The sequence below is a fragment of the Hylobates moloch genome, unplaced genomic scaffold (genome assembly GCF_009828535.3).
Source record: "Hylobates moloch isolate HMO894 unplaced genomic scaffold, HMol_V3 SCAFFOLD_14, whole genome shotgun sequence".
In the NCBI taxonomy this organism is placed as follows: Eukaryota; Metazoa; Chordata; class Mammalia; order Primates; family Hylobatidae; genus Hylobates; species Hylobates moloch.
Window position 1 is genome coordinate 81,610,528 of NW_026652289.1, and position 13,189 is coordinate 81,623,716.

Here is a 13,189-nt window from a genome sequence, read left to right on the forward strand (position 1 = left end):
TTCTTCCAATTTCAGGGCTCAGTTAATTCTATAGTTGAGGTGATCTCCAATTTATACAAAAGCACTCCCTTTCATCTCTCCTCCAAACTTGCCTCAAGTCTTCCTCTACTGCTGCTAAATAGCTTAAAGAACTGTAGTTTTAGGTCTACATGTGAAAATGGAAAGAAACAAATCTTAAAGTGGATAGACACAAATTAGATCTAATAAAGAAGCAATGCATCGTATTAACAAATATTTCAGAGACTAAGAAAAGCAAATAGCTATATAATAGGAAGAGATGTTCTGTTTCATTGGTCATCAAATAAACACAAATAAAACAATGAGATGCCATTTTTGCCTATCAAATTAAAATACTTTAAAAAGGTAATACTCAAAGTTAACAAGTGAGACAAGATACCCACAAACGAGTGAGAGAGAAAGCACAGCCATATAAGGCCAACACTTACAGAAAGCAACCTGACAGTATGTAGGAAATGCAGCCTAAACAATAGGTACAGAGCTTGACCCAATTATTCTTTTCATAGAAATATATACCCCAGAGAATTTATCAAGACTGTACACAAACGTTTATGCACAAATATGTTCATTGAAGCTGGGTTTATGATGGGATAAACTGGAAAAACTCCAAGTGGCCATTTGGAAAAATGCTTGAATAAATTGAGGCATAAACATACAATACAATATAATGCAACTACTAAAAATAATTACATTGATTTTAATATATGGATAGGCTCTTGATATAATATTAAGTATAAAAATAGAGATAAAAGATTTACTGTATGATTTTAAAAACTATCTATGTGTGCACAGAAAACAGACTAGAAAAAAACATAGCCAAATGCAGAAAGTGGGTATCTCTAGGTGGTACGATTATAAACAATCTTTATTTTATTTTCTAAATGATCCACAACAGCTTTTATTATCTTCGTAAGAAAAAATACTGAAACATGTTATCCATATAGCATCCTTAAAGTTACCCCCCAATTTCCCTCCGAGTGTGTGATGGCAGAAAAAACAAAGCCGCTAGAGCCGTGGGTCTCCACAGGGGTCTGATTTTGACCCTCAGAGGACATCTGACAATGTCTGGAGATGTTTTCTTTCTTCTCTTTTTTTTTTTTTTTTTTGAGACAGAGTTTCGTTCGTTGCCCAGGCTGGAGTGCAATGGTGCAATCTCGGCTCACCGCAACCTCTGCCTCCTGGGTTCAAGTGATTCTCCTGCCTCAGCCTCCTTAGTAGCTGGGATTACAGGCATGCGCCACCACAACCGGCTAATTTTGTATTTTTAGTAGAGACGGGGTTTCTCCCTGTTGGTCAGGCTGGTCTCGAACTCCTGACCTCAGGTGATCCGCCCGCCTCGGCCTCCCAAAGTGCTGGGATTACAGGCATGAGCCACTGCACCTGGCCTGGAGACATTTTCTGTTGTCACGAATGGGGGAAATGCCACTGGCATCTAGTGGGTAGAGGCCAGGGATGCAGCCTCCACCACAGAGAATTATCTGACCCACATGTAAATGGTGCCGAGGGTGTAAACCCTGCTCTGACTTGAATCTGGGTTCTATGCCCCTTCTGTTCCATCTTGGCATGTTGCTCACCTGCTCTAAACCTCAACTTTCCCTTGTAAAATAGAATCATCTGCATATGATTTCTGAGGGCAAAATACAACATATAAAGTGTTTGGCACATAGTAGATACAAAATAAATATTTGCTTCCTTCTCCTCCAACACTACTACTCAATTTTGTATTTCCTTTTGCTAGTTATAGCAAACTTTTGCAGTTATAGAAAGAATATATTCTACCCTTTAAATTATATCTCAATTATCCATTCCAAATATAATTGTGGAGTCAGTCAGGTAAGCTTTGCTGTGCTCTTCCCAGATTCTAGAGCTTTAATATCAGATTGATACCATGAAAAAGTTAAATTACTGGCTGTACAACATTGATTACCAAAAACTCATGAAGGCAAATGTCTTAAGTACTAGGAGTAATCAAGGTGAAAAGCTCATCTCCTTTTGGGGTCTGCCCTACAGTCAGAAGGGCTGAGTCTGGAGAGCACCTGAGAGGGGTGCAGGTCACCAAAGAACAGGAGCATGGGTATCATGCGTGCATCTCTCATTACCCACCAAAGCTACATGTGAATGACCTAGGCTCATGCAGTCATCTGGGTTAGTTGGATCTTTTTCCTCGGCTGAATGAGCTCTATTAATAGATCTAAGGTAGGCTCATTCTTACTGCTTCTCCATCAGAATAGTGCTGGATACCTGATACCTTTGGGTAGACTGGAGAGAGACTGATGGTCATTCACGCAGTCTCCTTGATGTCCAAACCGAATGAGGGAGGTGATCTGACCTGCCTGGGAGCATGGACACATTGAGGCAGTGTCAGAAGATGGCCTGGGTGGGTAGGCAGGCTGCAGGAGCAAGCTCTGTAGGTACTGATAACTCTCTCGTCAGAGTCACATATCTGGCAAGCTGAGAGTAAGCTGATCACTCCCTGCCTGCAGGTACATCTTGCCTGTCCACAGCCCAGACCCCTAGGCACCAAAACTCTGACTGTAAAAAAAGCCAGAGGTCCTTACCAGGCTCCAGTGTGCTATATACAGACCTAGTTAAATGATAGACGACTGCCAAAAATTCTATTCACTGACCACACAGGGAAAAAAAAAATCCTTCCAATATTAGTATTATGTATCATTTACTGTCAGAATAACTGCTCTTTCCTCTCCTTCCTTTGCAAACATTTTCAGACCATAGCACCTGCATTGTTGCCATGTTTTTGCACACTTCAGTGAAAAAGGGCTATTCAGAGTCTGGACAAACTCAGCAAATAGTTCCTCCCATCATCTGCTGAGGATTTTTTTTTAAAGGAAAGCAAGCAAGATACAGAGAAGGGACCCGCTGGTTCAATTCAGGAGCCAGGCGTCTTAGGTAGCTCACAGCAAAGGGATTCTTCCCAGCAGGCCCATCCATTCCTGCTGCTCCGGAGGGAAACGTTAGTCACTCACATCTTGTCCAAACCGTGCAGCACTTGTTGACACAGGCCTGCTGAGCTGTCGTACCAGAAAGATGGCATCAGGAAGGTCCCCTGGGCTTCTGCAGGGCAGGCTAGCCTCCTGGCCTGGCTGTTTCCTCAGCCATAATCTCTGTCTCATGCAAAGAAAAACTTGAACAGGCCTCTGGGGGAAATGACCAGTAGTGCCAGGAGCCTGCCACAGATCCCTTTTGGCAAGGCCTATTGCTGTGGTCATTTTAGGCCCTGGATAAGTATCACTCTGTCTTGGTCAGACCAAAAGCCAGCAGGAAACTTTTCCTCCTGCCACTCACTGCACTGCCACCCACTGGGCACCTGGGATGGTCTAACTTGCCATGAGAGGTCCACGTCTGACACTCTGGGAGCTTATAATCAAGTATGTCCAAGTGAACAATCACCTGGAAAAGGTGGAGCTCCCAGAGGAAAGATCAATTTCACAGATGATCCAGCACATGCGGTGCAGTGCGAGTGCAGGAGGCACATTTCTCCTATTATCTGACAGTTTTTGGGGGTTTTTTTGGTTTTTTTTTTGAGACAGAGTCTCGCTCTGTTGCCCAGGCTGGAGTGCAGTGGCATGATCTCGGCTCACTGCCAGCTCCGCCTCCCAGGTTCACGCCATTCTCCTGCCTCAGTCTCCCAAGTAGCTGGGACTACAGGTGCCCACCACCACACCCAGCTAATTTTTTGTATTTTTAGTAGAGACAGGGTTTCACCGTGTTAGCCAGGATGGTCTCGATCTCCTGACCTCGTGATCCACCCACCTTGGCCTCCCAAAGTGCTGGGATTACGGGCATGAGCCACCATGCCCGGCCCTCTCTGACAGTTGTTAAGTGCTGAATGACTGAAGAAATACCTACCTTCATCTCCAGAGATCCCAGTGGTGTTGGTGCCATCTGTGCATGTATTTGACCAATATAAAGGGAAATATCCAACCCACCGTCCCATCCAATGCCAGTGCTACTACCCCTGCCGCCATCGAGGGTATTGCTAGATTTGGGGCAGCCTATATATCTGCAAGGACAGAGAAGTGTTACAGAACATTCTGCGGGCAAGGTGCAGAAGGGAGGCTGGAGCTCCCCAGGCGAGCTTAGGGCCCTGAGTAATATAGACCATGTGTCACTGTGCCCAGATGCTCTTTACACAGAAAAACTTGGCGACAGCCTTAAATGCATCTAGCCTTCCCTGCCACCCTCCCTTCCCCATAACCACCCTCCACTCGACACACATCGGTTAAAAAGTATGTTTCTTTTCACTTCTTACTGCCTAAAGCTGAATCTTTATCATCTACATCCTACCCCTCCTCAAGGAAGTCTAGCTCAAGTTTGATCTGTGACATCTTCTCTGGGGGCCAATGCCTTATCCCTCTCCTGAACTCCAGTAGTGACTGTCTGATCCACATACAGGGTTCTCAGCTTCTATCTAGTAGGTTGCAGCTGTGCTTTTTAAGTTTGATGTCCCTTTCACCCACCTGGACTTCAAATTCCTTAAACAAGGGCTGTCAGTCATGAAAAGAGATGACGGACAGGTCCAGCTACTCCTCTTTGCCATTCTCTGGTTATCAGTTTGTATCACATCCTTTTAGCCAGCCCACCTCACTGGGGTGAGGCACTGCATGAAAACACTTCGTTACTCCTAGTCTTTGTTGTGTTTGGTTATTCTTACACCTCTGGATGCCTCTAGACTCAAGTACCAATGGAACATGCTGTAAGGGAGTGGGAAAGTAAGGGGAAAAGCAGTCTAATTCTGTTCCATCCCTGATTTTCTGGTCAGAGTTTAACCTTCATTGGAAAGGTTAAAAGAAACAGTGCCTGATGGAGATCCTATATAAATAAGTTAGATGCATGTTTATGGGTTTTGAAACATATCAAGGCCACAGTTCCTGGCATGTAGTAGGCACTCAGTAATTACTCATTGAGTAAATAAAAGTAGAAATGTATTAGGTAATATTTTGATAGGCTATTTGGTTCAAGGAAGTGTACCGATCATGGGCTGCCAGAGACGCCCACAAGAGGACAGTGTGTTCTCAAACCACAGAGAGCAAGCCTTTCAATTTCTTCCTCTGACATCTGTTATATCCACATGGACAGGTTTCACTTTTGGTTTGGCAGCTGAATCATAGTCTCCTTCACTTTAAACCTGCTTCTATAACCTATTTCATGGCAGAGTACAACATCTGTAAAGTCACAAGGGCAAGAATGGAACAGAGCAAATTTCAGTGTGAAAAAGTTGCTATTTATGAGTTTTTAGAAAGCATCCATCCTCGTTAGAGTCACATGTTTCTCATACCTAAGGTCAACACCAATACAGAGCAGAGCACTTGAGGCCAGGTGGGAAACTGATTCTGGCAAAGTTTAACATGCAACTACTGGGGGCAGTTTTCTGAGACCACGTGAAGGACACAGGGAACCTAAGATTGAAAGATATGACTATCTTCCAATCCCAAAGCCACTTACACCTGGAAATATATATATAGGAAGATGAAAGAATTAAGGACCATGAGAATGATGCTTTGCACCTGTGTACCATTTTATACTTTCCAAAATACGTTTATATATATTATTTAATTTGACTGCCCTATCAACCCTGTGAGATGGATTGGACAGTTTATCTCCATTTTTAGATTGGGAAGCTAAACTTTGCGGAACTGAAGGGACTTGTTCAGTGCCACGCAGCTGGTATGAGCTAGGACTAGAACCCCTGGGCATCCTGCCTCAGTGCTGTTCCTGCTATGCTGTACAAACTCAGTCCCCCCAGCCTCCACCGCCAGTGCCCCTTCCTCTACTAACATCACACAGCACACCATGGTCAAAAGTGCACGCTCAGTTATATTTGCGGTGCGAAGCTGTGGTCTGCTAAACCCTTCCAGCCGCCTTCAATAGTTCTCTTTACGAACTGTGGTGCCCAAGGTATTTGCGCCAATTGGTTCCAAGAGGGCAGTTTGTCAGAACATTTGCTTCCCGAAGCGGCACGCCTCTGAAACACCATCCACCCAAATCCACATGTGGTTTACCACGACTCCCAGCATCATTATAGTTTCTCAGCTAAATATCACAAGATTGTACTAGTCTACCAGGATAGAAGACAGCTGGTTGGGGAGATGCATTTAAACTAACACAGCTGTCCTGCCAACAAGACATTTAACTCGTAAAGCTTAAGCGGTGTGATTGTGGGCAATGTTAAACATTTTTAACCTTTTTAAAGGCTGTATCAAATGAGACAGAATATAGAAAAGTATTTCTGCAAACCATAAAATATATAAAATTTAGTTACCACAATTCCACTTCCTACATGTGCCTGATCCCCTTTGTCAATTACCTGTGGGAAATTGTTGATTGTGGCTTCCCTGGTGACTCAGCATGCTTCCTGTTGCCTCCCCCTTTTTCCAGATGACATGAAACAAGGTCCCAGCTTGAACACTCTGAGTTTTGGACAGATACGTCTGGGAGGACATCTGCCAGAAGCCTATTTGCATGAGGAACTTAGAAACCTCCAGGAGAAAGCTCAGACTGAAGGAAAGAGGAGTCTGGCTTGCTAACCGCAAGGCACCAGGCAATAAATAATGCCTTAGTGGTCAATGGAAAGGTTGGGATTTTTTTTATATTTCTTTTTTTTTAATTAATTTTTTTCTGCACACAAAACAATAAACATTTTCTAAAAATACATACAAACAAAAAGATGCATATCAAATATATTAGGAAGGTTGCACATGGGAAGACGGGGAATAGAAATGGGGGGTGGGAATTAAAGAAAATAAATGAGAGAGGGACTTTGTATGGATCAATAATAACTCAATCCTCTATTTGACAAAGAAGAAGGAGAAGGAAGAGGAAGAAAAAGAAAGTGGGATAAAGGATCAGAAAGGGAGGAAAATAGAAAAAATTAGAATATGACTCCAGGGTAGACCTGTTTTGTTGTCGCTGGGTTGGTTGGTTGGTTGGTCTGTTGTATTTTTCACGTTTCGCCATGTTGGCCAGGCTGGTCTCGAACTCCTAGCCTCAAGTGATCAACCCGCCTTGGCCTCCCAGAGAGCTGGGACTACAGGCGTGAGCCACCACGTCCAGCCCCCACATTGCGTCTGGCCTCCGTGGTAGACCTCCCAGACGGGGCGGCTGGGCAGAGGCGCTCCCCACATCCCAGACGGGGCGGCCGGGCAGAGGCGCTCCTCACTTCTTCCCAGATGGGCTGGCCGGGCAGAGGCACTCCTCACTTCTTCCCAGACGGGGCGGCCGGGCAGAGGCGCTCCTCACTTCTTCCTAGACGGGGCGGCCGGGCAGAGGCCCTCCTCACTTCTTCCCAGACGGGGTGGCCGGGCAGAGGCGCTCCTCACTTCCCAGATGGGGCGGCCGGGCAGAGGCACTCCTCACTTCTTCCCAGACGGGGCGGCCGGGCAGAGGCGCTCCTCACTTCCCAGACGATGGGCGGCCTGGCAGAGGCGCTCCTCACTTCCTAGACGGGGTGGCGGCCGGGCAGAGGCACTCCTCACCTCCCAGACGGGGCGGCCGGGCAGAGGCACTCCTCACATCCCAGACGATAGGCGGCCAGGCAGAGACGCTCTCCACCTCCCTGACGGGGCGGCGGGGCAGAGGCTGCAATCCCAGCACCCTGGGAGGCCAAGGCAGGCAGCTGGGAGGCAGAGGCTGCAGCGAGCCAAGACCATGTCACCGCACTCCAGCCCAGGCAACACCCAGCACCGAGTGAGCGAGACTCCGTCTGCAGTCCCAGCACCTCGGGAGGCCGAGGCGGGCAGACCACTCGAGGTCAGGAGCTGGAAACCAGCCTGGGCAACATGGCGAAACCACGCCTCTAGCCAAAGGACAAAAACCAGGGAGGGGTGGTGGTGTGCGGCCGCAATCCCAGGTAGCCCGCAGGCCGAGGCAGGAGAATCATGGGAGCCGGAGGCAGGGAGTCTGCGGCGAGCCGGCTGTACTCCAGCCTGGGCAACAGAGGGAAGAAAGGGAAGAAAAGAAAGAAAAGAAAGAAAAGGAAGGAGGGAGGGAGGGAAGGAGGGAGGGAAGGAAGGAAGGAAGGAAGGAAGGAAGGAAGGAAGGAAGGAAGGAAAGGAAGGAAGGAAGGAAGGAAGGAAGGAAGGAAGGAAGGAAGGAAGAAGGGAGGGAAGGAGGGAGGGAGGGAGGGTGTTTCTACTTCTGTGTTTACTCTTAGCTTCACATTATCGTCTCATTGGATTTTTTAGAACCTATGGTTCCCAGTGCTTAACTTTGTCTCCATGTCCAACACCCCCATGTGAATCCTACAGAAAGTTGTGGGGCAGAGGGGCAAAAAAAATAAAGCTATGTTTCCCTAAAAACTCTCTAGTATTTAGGGATGTCAAGGCACACTGTCTTGGTCCATTCAGGCTGCTGTAAAAAAATGCTTTAGACCAAGTGATTTGCAAACAGCTGAAATTTATTGCTCACAGTTGTGGGGGCTGGGAAGTCCAAGATCAAAGTGCCTGCAGATTCTGTGTCTGGTGAGGGCCTGTTCCTCATAGTGGCTCCTTCTCACTGTGTTCTCCCGTGGTGGAAAGGGCAAACGAGCTCCCTCTGGCCTCTTTCATAAGGGCATGGATCCCATTTGTAAGGGTGAAGCCCTCATTGCCTAATCACCCCCAAAGACCCTATCTTTTAATACTATTGCAGTGGGGATTAGGCATCAACATATGAATCTGGGGGACATACCATACACTGAGGGATTCCATTGCCCTCCAATTACACCCACTACAAAGAAACCCTGAGGCTGCTAATGGGGCACCCACCACTGTAAGGGGGGACAACATACTGAAGGCATGGTGGTCCGAATAAGGGACAAGGGAGGAAAAGGGAAAAGGGAATGTTCCCATGGAAGTGGACCAGTTCATTATGCTCAGGATCATATATGGTGTAATCTCTACACTCTCCAGAAATTTTTTTTTTTTTTTTTTTTTTGAGATGGAGTCTCGCTCTGTCGCCCAGGCTGGAGTGCAGTGGCGCAATCTCGGCTCACTGCAAGCTCCACCTCCTGGGTTCACGCCATTCTCCTGCCTCAGTCTCGTTGAGTAGCTGGGACTACAGGCGCCTGCCACTATGCCCGGCTAATTTTTTGTATTTTTAGTAGAGACGGGGTTTCACCGTGTTAGCCAGGATGGTCTCGATCTCCTGACCTTGTGATCTGCCCGCCTCAGCCTCCCAAAGTGCTGGTATTACAGGCATGAGCCACCATGCCCAGCGATCTCCAGAAATATTTAGAGCACTTTCCAGGAAATTGCAGTCCTAAGTGACCAAGTGTGAGAAAAGCCAGTGACTTTTAGGTTATTACCGTCAAAATGCTCCAGATATATTTACATGTTGTGAAGGCTGGATAATCTTGACTGGAATAACACGAGTCCCACTTGCTGGTGTCTCAGAGGTCAATGGCTGTTTCAAGGGAGCAAATCTGGCGAGGTTGTTTCAACAAATATTTAGTGGGTGTTATTTGCCTGGCCTTGTCTAGGCACTACAGACACAAAAAGCGAGGCAGATATTGTGTGCGCATTTGCAAATCTCATAGTCTAGTGAGGAAGGCAAGCCATTCCTCATCATCAATGCCAATTCACAATGAGGCTAAAGAAGCAAATACAAAGAAGTATCAACAATGAGCCCAGGAGTGAGGATCATCCTTAAGGATAAACCTTGTGGTCAAGGTTTAACCCTTTCTGCATCTGTACAGTACCTATAATCAACTAGATCAACTAGCCAAAGAAGCAGTGTGATGTGCTGGACAGACAAAAGAGGAAAACACCAGGTCCAGCTCAGGCTCTGATCCCACAAATACTAGCTGGGCTATGGATGGAATGTTTGTGTTCCCCTTAAAATTTACATGTTGAAGCCTAATCCCCAATGTGATGGTAATAAAAGAGGCCCCAGAGAGCTCTCTCATTTCTTCTGCCATGTGAACACAGTAAAAGACAGTCACCTATGAAGCAGTCTCTCCCCAGGCATGGAATCTTGCCAGCACCTTGGTTTTGACTTCCCAGCCTCCAGAACTGTGAAATAAATCTTTGTTATTTAAGCCACCTAGTCTGTGGAATTTTTGTTATAGCAGCCTGAACAGACCAGAAGACAAGCTGTATCCCTAGATAAGTCTCATCTCTGAGTTTCTTTTTCCACATTTGTAAAAGGTGGCAAGGAATACTCACCTCCTTGCCTGCCTCCAGTAAGTGATTGTGAGGGTAAGCATGACACTGTGCATGAAGACAATTTGAGACCCAGACTCTATTAGAGAGAGATTCAAAAACAAAATACCATATTTACGTGGATTATAATAATTTTCCTTAGAAAATGGGGGCTTGATGACAACTGTTAGTTAATTTTATCCCCAACACCCTATTAATTTCATGTGTCAGACTGCCTAAGTTATAGTACCCAGTTGTGTGATCATAAGCCAACACTAGATTTTTCTGTGAAGGTATTAAAGTGAGTAATATTTAAATCAGTGGACTTTAAGAAAAGCAGATTACTCTCTATAATGTGGGTCGACTTCATCCAATCAGTTGAAGACCTTAAGAGAAAAGACTGAGGTCCTCTGAAAAGGAAAGAATTCGGCCTCTGGACTGTCTTCAGACTCAAAATTATCAACTCTTGCCCAAGTCTCCAGTCTGTCTTACAAATTTTCAATTTGCCAGCCCCCACATTTATATGAGCCAACTCTTTAAAATAACTATCTCTCTGTCTCTCTATACATTCTATTGGTTCTGTTTGTCCGTTTCTTTAGAGAACCCAGGATTTACATCTGGTTTTAGTGACGTCCATGAAAATACACTGGGGCTCAGACTTGCCCAGGCTCCAACCCATATAGAAGTGAATATTTCACAAGGATTATTCTACAGTCAGACAACTGGCAGTGCAATTAGTAGTTGCCATATAGTAAACTTAATTTCAGGAGTTGTTATCTGGTTTTCTGTGTCCCTCTTTGACATTCTAAGATAGTTACATTTTATTTAAGGAATGGACTAAAGATCTCACTCATGATTGAAAATTCACAAAATTCAAGAACAATCCTAATTGAGGATGATGACAAATTCTACTGATCATTGTTTAGAATTACTAAGCCTACTACTTTGAAATTGTGATTCTTGACAAATTGTTATTTGGGGAAGATTCACATTATTTCACATTTTGTGCATGCAATAAGACTGTGCTAATTTTTTACACTGTACTATTTCAAAGACACATGAAGTGTTCACATAAAATTCCCCAACACCCTATCAAGATTATTTTCTATTTTTGTTCTAGGTTTATGCTTCACTAAAATATTTATTACTATTAAACAAGATATAAAATAGACAAAGATGACACTTTAGATCTTTTGATCTACAAGACATCTAGGAGTTATAAAAAGTAAATATTAAAAGTTTATACTATAACTAGTAAATAACTAATAGTTACAGTCGTAAAAGTTAAAAATAGTGCTGTCCAAAATTTTAAAACATCAAAAGACATATCAGTGAAGTGTATAAATGTATAAGCTGGCAAAGAAAAGAGATTTCGGAGACTGCATTTCATTCTTGTATTCTTATTTTAATTGAGAAGGTGGCTAGAATTAGTACAGGGCTTGCAAACACCTGAGACCAAAACCTCCAAAGCTCTGTATCCCAGCACACCTTTGCCATTTTCCTTTTTCCCCAACAGAGGAAGGAAAGACCTAAGAAGCAGGCCAACACCTGTGCTCCAGTCCGCATCCTCTCCCACCTCCTCAGTTGCTGCTCCCCATCCCACATCTTCAACTCTCCCTCTCTGCTGGTTCTTGGCAATTAGCACTTCAGCAAGTTCAATTTCTTACATCCTAAAACAACCTTAACAGAAACCGTCCTCAGCTCTAAATCATTCACCCTTCCCCCAATCCTTCCACAGCTATTACTCATCTCCCCTTTACCTGACATTCTGGGAACACATTTATACGTTGTATCTTCTTCCTTGTTTATTCCCTCAATGCCCTGCAGGTATGGTGGGCCCCCAATACTCCCCAGAGCCGACTCTGCCCAAAGCCTCCACAAAGTAGTAACTTCTGTGTTGCTACCCCCAGTGAACACTTGACACCCAGTGGTTTTTACTATTTCATGTGACCTCTCTGCTGATCCTGACAGTGGTAACCACTGCCCCTTCTCAGAACACTATTTCCTTGTTTTCATTACACTCTATCTTTCTGGTTCTTCTCCTTTCTGGCCGATTTATCCCAGTTTACTTTGTGGATTCTTCTTCATCTACCTGGCCTTTGTCTTAGGTGCCCTGTTGTTCTCAATATCCACCCAGGGTGACCCCATCCACTCCTACAGTATCAGCCACCACTAACACGGGGATGACTCTGAAACCCTTCCTTTTCCCAGACATCTCTCCTGTGCCATATACATCTAAGTGCCTTCTGGATACCCAGGACACCATAAACACACACAAACATGTCATCATGTTCATCTTTCCTATCCTTTTCCCCCTCCCAAAAAGAACCTCCCCCTGTTTCTTTTGAATTTCTCATTACTATCCATGCACTTGCTCAACAGAGAAAACTGAAAATCATCCAGAGACTTTAAGGATTGAAGTTCAAGGTGAACAAAATGCAACAACCTCAAAGGCATGGGCCCAATGGGGGGGTCCTAGTCCATTCATAGATGGCCTACAAAACCAATGTTCTCATTGGTTCCTCCAGGGTGAGGATAATCTAGAAACAGATTTTAGTCAAGATATATAAGAGTCAGCTGCACTGCTTTCTCCAGCTGCAGAGAGAGACTAGCCAGAAGCCAAGAGTCCCCTACTGTTCAAGGTTTGCTTCAGCCTGCCATCCTCAAATGGGAAGCAACTATTGCCACCCTGTGGCAAAGTGGAGGCACTGCAGCTCCTTTACGAAGGCCAAAGCTTGGCAGAGTAGAGGCTCCTATGATCTGCCTCTTCAAGTAGCCTATCATCCACAAGACTCTTTCTCCACTTGATATTTATTAAGAAAATAACCTTGAGTCTCTATATCTAAGTGAAAAATTTGAAGTCCAACAGTCAGTGTTATAAAAAAGAACGTATTTTATTTTATTTTTTTTTCTGAGATGGAGTTTCACTCTTGTTGCCCACGCTAGAGTGCAATGGGCAATCTTGGCTCACTGCAATCTCTGCCTTTAGGGTTCCAGCGATTCTCCTGCCTCAGCCTCCCGAGTAGCTGGGATTA

General features: G+C 45.0%; 1 protein-coding gene across 2 annotated transcripts in view; it reads right to left on the reverse strand.

The window, feature by feature from the left end:
• The window catches only part of SCG5 (secretogranin V), a 56,627-nt gene that overhangs the window by 34,080 nt on the left and 9,358 nt on the right, over positions 1-13,189 (reverse strand). The gene's annotated exons all lie outside the window — the stretch shown is intronic.